Source organism: Apium graveolens, chromosome 5, assembly GCF_009905375.1.
Source record: "Apium graveolens cultivar Ventura chromosome 5, ASM990537v1, whole genome shotgun sequence".
Lineage (NCBI taxonomy): Eukaryota > Viridiplantae > Streptophyta > Magnoliopsida > Apiales > Apiaceae > Apium > Apium graveolens.
Genome location: NC_133651.1, coordinates 157,044,472 through 157,051,076, shown reverse-complemented (window position 1 = coordinate 157,051,076; position 6,605 = coordinate 157,044,472). Strand labels below are relative to the sequence as shown.

The following is a 6,605-nucleotide window of genomic DNA, read 5'->3' as shown; positions in this document are numbered from 1 at the left end:
ATGATATCAGTGGTCGTTAAAGTTCACTTACTTGGATTCTTTTACTTTCACGGTTTACTTGTTTATGTTTCATGTACTCGAGAGAGCGTGTATGCGAATACGTTCTCAATCTCTTAAGGAAACTATTGAAGAAGTCGAAAAAGAAGTTCTTGAAGAAGTTGATAAAGTTGAAGAAGAAAGTGAAGAAAAAGTTATCATTATAATGGGAGATCCAGCAGCAGCAACGAAAGCTTTGAAAGAGTATTCCCAACCAAAGATCATGGACATTTAATCAAGCATTGTCAGGCCAGCCATCGCGACTAATACCTTTGAGATCAAGCCTGGCACAATCCAAATGGTCCAGAACTCAGTTCAGTTTTCAAGTGCTCCAACAGAAGATTCTAACATGCATATTAGGGACTTCATTAAGATATATGACACTTTCAAGTTCAACAATATCTCTGAAGATGCTATGAAATTGAGGCTTTTCACATTCTCTCTAAGGGATAAGGCTAAGGGTTGGCTACACTCTCTACCAGCTGGTTCAATTGCTACTTGGGAAGATCTTGCTCAAAATTTTCTGACTAAATTCTTCCCTATGGCAAAGACAACTGCAATCAGGAATGCTCTTACTCAGTTTGTGTAGCAATCAGGGGAATCTCTATGTGAAGCTTGAGAGCGTTGTAAGGAGATGCTGAGAAAGTGTCTGCATCATGGAATGCCCGACTGGATGGTGATAAATTTCTTCTATAATGGGTTGGGAGCACAGTCGAGACCTATGCTCGATGCAGCATTAGGTGGAGCTTTATGGGCTAAGGGCTATGAGGAAGCTTATGAGCTGATTGAGATAATGGCCGCGAATGAATATCAGAACCAAACCCAGAGAATGCCACAGGGCAAGGTAGCAGGAGTTCTTGAGGTGGATACAGCTACGGATATCACTGCTCAGCTAAAGGCGATAGCTATGAAAATTGATTCTCTGGCCAACTATGGAGTTAATCAGATAGCCAGTGTTTGTGAGCTGTGTGCAGGAGCGCAGGCGACGGAGCATTGTGTTATATCTTGTGAATCAGCTCAGTTTGTGAGCAACTTTCAGAGGCTGCAGCAGCCAGTTCCTGCCACGTACCATCCTAACAACCGTAATCATCCGAACTTTAGCTCGAGAAACAATCAGAATGCAATGCAACAGGTGCACCAACAGTTTGGAAACAAGCAATTCAATCCTCCTGGTTTCCAGCAATAGTTTGCACCAAGACATCAGTTTCAGCCATAGGGAATGCAACAACAATCTCATGGAGGTGCCGGTCCATCTTCTAATGAAAAATCTAAATTGGAGGAGTTGAGGCTTATGTGCAAGAGCCAAACGGTTTCTATCAAGACTCTGGAGAACCAAATAGGGCAAATTGCCAATGCACTGTTGATTCGACCTCAAGGAACTCTTCCTAGTGATATAGAAGCTAATCCAGGTAAGAGGGAAGTCAAAGAATAGATTAATGCAATCACCTTGAGGCCAGGAAAGGTCGTAAACCCTCAAAATCATCAAGATGAAGATTCTGAAAAAAATTCCAGAATGCAGGCACGCCCGCGCCCATATCAAGCGCGCCCGCGTCCTTGCCAATTTCAAAAAGTGAAAAAATTGTTGATACAGTTATGAAAAAAGGATGGGGAAGCGGAAAAGAAGAAAAATTCTACTAAAAACACACTCCTGATCAGAATATATGGGAGAAATAAGGCTATCCGCCTCCCCCATTTCCTAAAAGGCTTCAAAAGCATAAATTCGACAAGCAATTTTCCAAGTTTTTGGAGGTTTTGAAGAAGTTGCACATTAACATACCTTTTGCGGAAGCTCTAGAACATATGCCGAGCTATGCAAAGTTCATGAAGCGTATTCTATCTCGGAAGTTAAAGCTTGAGGAGTTGGAAATCATTGCTCTAACGGAAGAGTGTAGTGCTGTGCTACAACAGAAATTGCCTCTGAAGCTTAAAGATCTTGGAAGCTTCACTATTCCTTGCACTATTGGAAACTTGTCTTTCGACAAGTATTTATGTGACTTGAGAGCTAGCATCAATCTGATGCCTTTATCTGTCTTCAAAAAACTTGGTTTTCCTGAGCCAAAACTGATAAACATGTCCTTACAGTTGGCCGATCAGACCATCACTTATCCATGAGGTATAGTGGAGGATGTCTTGGTCAAGGTGGATAAGCTCATCTTCTCTGCTGATTTTATAATTCTGGATTTCGAGGAAGATGAGAAGATTCCCATCATGTTCGGAAGACCATTCTTGGCTACAGGCCGAACTATGATCGATGTGCAAAAAGGAGAGCTTATGATGAAGGTTCAAGATCAGAAGGTCACTTTTAATGTGTTCAAGGCAATAAAGTTACCCACAGATAAAGAGGAGTGCTTTAAAGTAGAACGGGTCGACTCTGTCGTGAATTCGGAGATTGAGCAATTGCCAAAGTCAGATATCTTAGAGAGATCCTTAATAGGGGAATCAATTAATGAAGATGAAGAACAAGAAGAGCAATTACATGTTTTGAATGCACCTCCATGGAAGAGGAAGTTGGATATGCCATTTGATTCTCTTGGGTTAACAGAGCTGAAAATTTCTCAGAAGCATCTCGATCCGTCTATGGAAGCTCGCACATGAAGAAGCTCGCACATTTGGGCTCACACCGCTGCCAGATCATTTGAGTTATGCATTTTTTGGTGCACCCCCTGACAAGGGGTTGGAATATATCTATGATTATCTAAAGGGTGACCGACCGATTCCTCCCGTGCTTACAGAGGGTCCCTCTTATGCACCACAAATAGTTGATAGGTTTGGTCTTGGTGATGCGCAATATAGAAGGTTGATTCGGCGTATTGAGGTTATGCATGACAACCACCGACGTTTTACTGAAGATTTGACACACGCTCTCGATACTATTTTCCGAGACACTGATGTAAGGATTAGTTTGTGTTGTGTCCATATAGAATCATATTGCATGTTTAATTGTATTTCATTCATATTTTAGCATGATTGTTCATATAGGACATATTTGTTTATGTTTTATGCGAGTTCATATAGTTGCATTTGCATGCATATAGCATGATCCCTTAGGTTTAGCTATTTATGTCTGATAGTTGATGTTAATTTTTGTGTAGTGATGACGAATAGAGGGATGTTTAAGTCCTAATGAATTGATTTCCATGCCGGAAATAAAAAAATTCACAAATTCTTATAGGATTGCTTTTGAGCTAGATCATGATCATATTTATTTGTTGATATTTAATCACTTGTTTATATCTAGAATTTTTGGTATTCTCTTAATGGAAAAAGAACACTGAATTTTAATCTGGAGAAAAGCTAGGATTTCATTGCTAGTTGTGAGTAAGGCTAGGCGTCAAATGGCTAGTAGCCGGCTCATATTTTATGAGTAGTATAGGGTTGAATGAGATAGAGTGAAACACACTCATTCAAAAAAAAGTGTGTATTATGCATAATTGATCAAGAGTGAGCTCTTTAATACTCGAGTTATTAAGTTCTAGGGGACTTTGTGCCTAGTGACATAAGGCTTTGATAGTCTAGGATCCGCTAACCTAACGCTCGCTACATGGGTATTATTGTATAAGTCTTTTGGGACCTCACTCATTGCACGGTCAAATAAACATCTTTGTTATGGGTTCAATAATAGCATAAATCTTTGTATAACTCTAGTAGAAAGGAGGTGTTGTGAGTCATTATCTGTTTATCATTTATTCTGTTTATAAACTCGTGATTATTTTGATGATAGATAAGTTATGGTTATTTGATCTAGTATTGAGAGTATATCTGCTAAGCGTTGCACACACGCACATTTCTGGTTTATGAGTTGATTTGTGAGATTTATTCGAACTCTGTTTAGAGTCATTGTATTCTTAGAGGTGTTGGCTTATTCATTTGGTTATAGTTATTTTGAGGGGATCGATTGTATTATCATTTAGTTGCATTCATGTAGTTACATTCATGCATTAGTTTTTTTTTGTAGTTTTATGAGTCTGTTTATGCTTGAGGACAAACATCGATTCAAGTTTGGGGGTGTTTTAATTAGATTTTATATCTACTAGGAACGCTTCATTGCAGGCTTAAGTTGGTGTTTTGCACTCAAGTTATTGGTATTTTTGATATGTTTTTGTGTTATTGCATTACAGGCATTAGTTGGATGAATAAATGAGCTTTTTAAGGAAATATGCTGAAAAGAGGTCAGATTCTGAAGTCAAGACCATTCTCAAGTTGTAGAGAATCTCGATAGATTCGCGTTAACTATTGAATCGTCGAATTCTGACGAACGGAACTCAAACTGCAGCCAAAATAAGAATTGAAGTGAAAGTACAGGAAGCCTATATATACCCATAATAATTCGTTTTTAATAACAAGGAGCCAATGGAGAGCAATACGAAGACCTAAAGAGCATAATATGGCTACAGAGAAGAATACTTTTCAATTCTTCAATATAGTTGATACTTTGATGCTTGTTTTTGACTTGTCTTTGAACCCTAGTACTCTTGTATTGTTTATTATCATGTTTTCATTGGAACCCATGGTGATGATGAGTTCGATTATGAACTAATCGTTGTCATAGGGTTCTAATGGATTTATTTATGGATTTTAATAGTTAATTGTTTTATAATCTTTAGTGTGTGGTGATTTATGATTTCCTAGTTTGGTTGTGCTTATTCATCTTTGATGTGTAGCTAACATCTAAGGTTGTTTGCTAATCTCTATTGAAGAGACAGTGACTATAGAGGTTTAGAACTTGCCATGCTAGCATAGGTTTATGTATGAATTGACATGCATAATTCGTGGGTAATTTTAACCATCTTAATCACCCTATGTAATCAAGATAGACAACTTGCTCTTCAACTGTTATGTTTTCAAATCTTATAGACATATATGGTCTAAGCATAATTGGTGTCTGCTATCTTCTATCTTACTTGTGGATGCTTAGTAGTAGGGTATACGTACAATAAAAGTTGGCGTATACTAATTTCGTGTAACTGGATTAGTTGTCATCACCATCACATGCTAAGGTTAAAGACATAGACTTTGAATGAAGTATTTAATAAATTTAGAATCCCATGGTTTATTCTCATATAAGTAATTCAGTTTTAATCTCTTAGTTAAGTTGCTAGTATAATCTCTTAAGTAGGTAATCAACTTAAACTTGTTACTTGTCTTAGCTGTGAATGATAATCATACATTGTTGCATAAGTGCATAATCTGAACTTAACCTAAACCAGTCCCTGTGTGAACAAACTTGACTTACATCTTATACTACTTGTGATCACGTGCGCTTGCCTTTATTTTTGCGTATGTTTTAGTGCGAACAAGAGACTGTATGGTATTCTAAAAACTTATGAGCTTGAGATGGAACAAGATGAGCAAATAGAGAAAGGAAGAAAGAAGGGAGGATCTATAGCACTGGTAGCTGAACAAGAGAGAGTGAAAGAGATGAAGGTTGAAGCTGTGGAATCTGCACCAAACTCTAGGGTTTGTGAAGGCAAAGGAAAAGGGCTAGTGGCTGAGCATGAAGATCATATCAGTCAAGATGAAATGGAAGACATAGATGAACATCTAGCTTTCCTATCAAGAAGGTTTACCAAGCTCAAATTCAAAAAGAATTTTGGAGCAGCCAAGCCAAATAGAAACATGGTGGATAAATCCAAATTAAAATGTTTCAAATGTGGCTTGAGTTGTCATTTTGCAAGTGAATGCAGAAATCCTGATTCTGAAAGAAAGAAGTTTGAGCGTGTGGATTATAAAAAGGAATACTTTGAATTACTCAAACAAATGGAAAGGGCTTTCTTGACTCAAGACAATGACTGGGCAAATGATGGGGTAGATGTGGATGAAGAAACAAGCTATGTCAATCTAGCTCTAATGGCCAAATCAGATGAAGCAGAAGTCAGTTCTTCAACCAATCAGGTAATCACTAAAAATCTAGCACACCTTTCTAAAGATGAGTGTAATAATGCTATAAATGACATGTCTACATAATTATATCACTTGCGTGTTACACTCAACTCTCTCACTTAGGAAAACACAAAAATTGAGGAAAATAATTTGTTTTTAAGTGAAAGAAATTTTGTGTTAGAAAATCAATTTATTGAGTTTGAGAAACTAAAAATAGAGTGTAGAATTTCTAAGGAAGAACTGACTGAATCTTTACAGAAAGAGGAGATTTTAAGAAACCAACTTGAATGAGAACATGAGGTAATTAAATTAAGGCTTGGATATCATCTGGAGATTTCCATACTTAAATTACCAAAGTTCAAGGTATAAAGTCTTTCTGTGAAGAAGCCTGGAAAAAGAACAAGGAGAAACAAGATCCCGATTTGGCAGAAGGACTTTCAACGGATATGGATTCAACGGATACTGAAGATTATTCGTCGAGAGATAAAAAGGAACCACATTCGTCAAGTGAAAGAAAACCAATTAGCAAAGCCAAGTTGTCCAAACTCAATGAGAATTATGGATCAGTTTCCAAGAACTTTGTTACGGGAGAATCAAGTTAAATCAAGGAAAACAAAAGAGTTAATGTGGGTCATTTATCAATAAAGCAATTAAATGACAGATTGGAGAAAATTGAGATTAAGGAAGAA

The 6,605-nt window shown here is 37.4% G+C and overlaps 1 non-coding gene across 1 annotated transcript; it reads right to left on the bottom strand.

The window, feature by feature from the left end:
• Window positions 1-592: 592 nt before the first annotated feature.
• On the bottom strand, window positions 593-699 carry LOC141662344 (small nucleolar RNA R71). Its single transcript, XR_012550465.1, has one exon. It is a non-coding gene; the product is annotated as a small nucleolar RNA R71 (small nucleolar RNA).
• Between the last annotated feature and the right edge of the window lie 5,906 nt (window positions 700-6,605).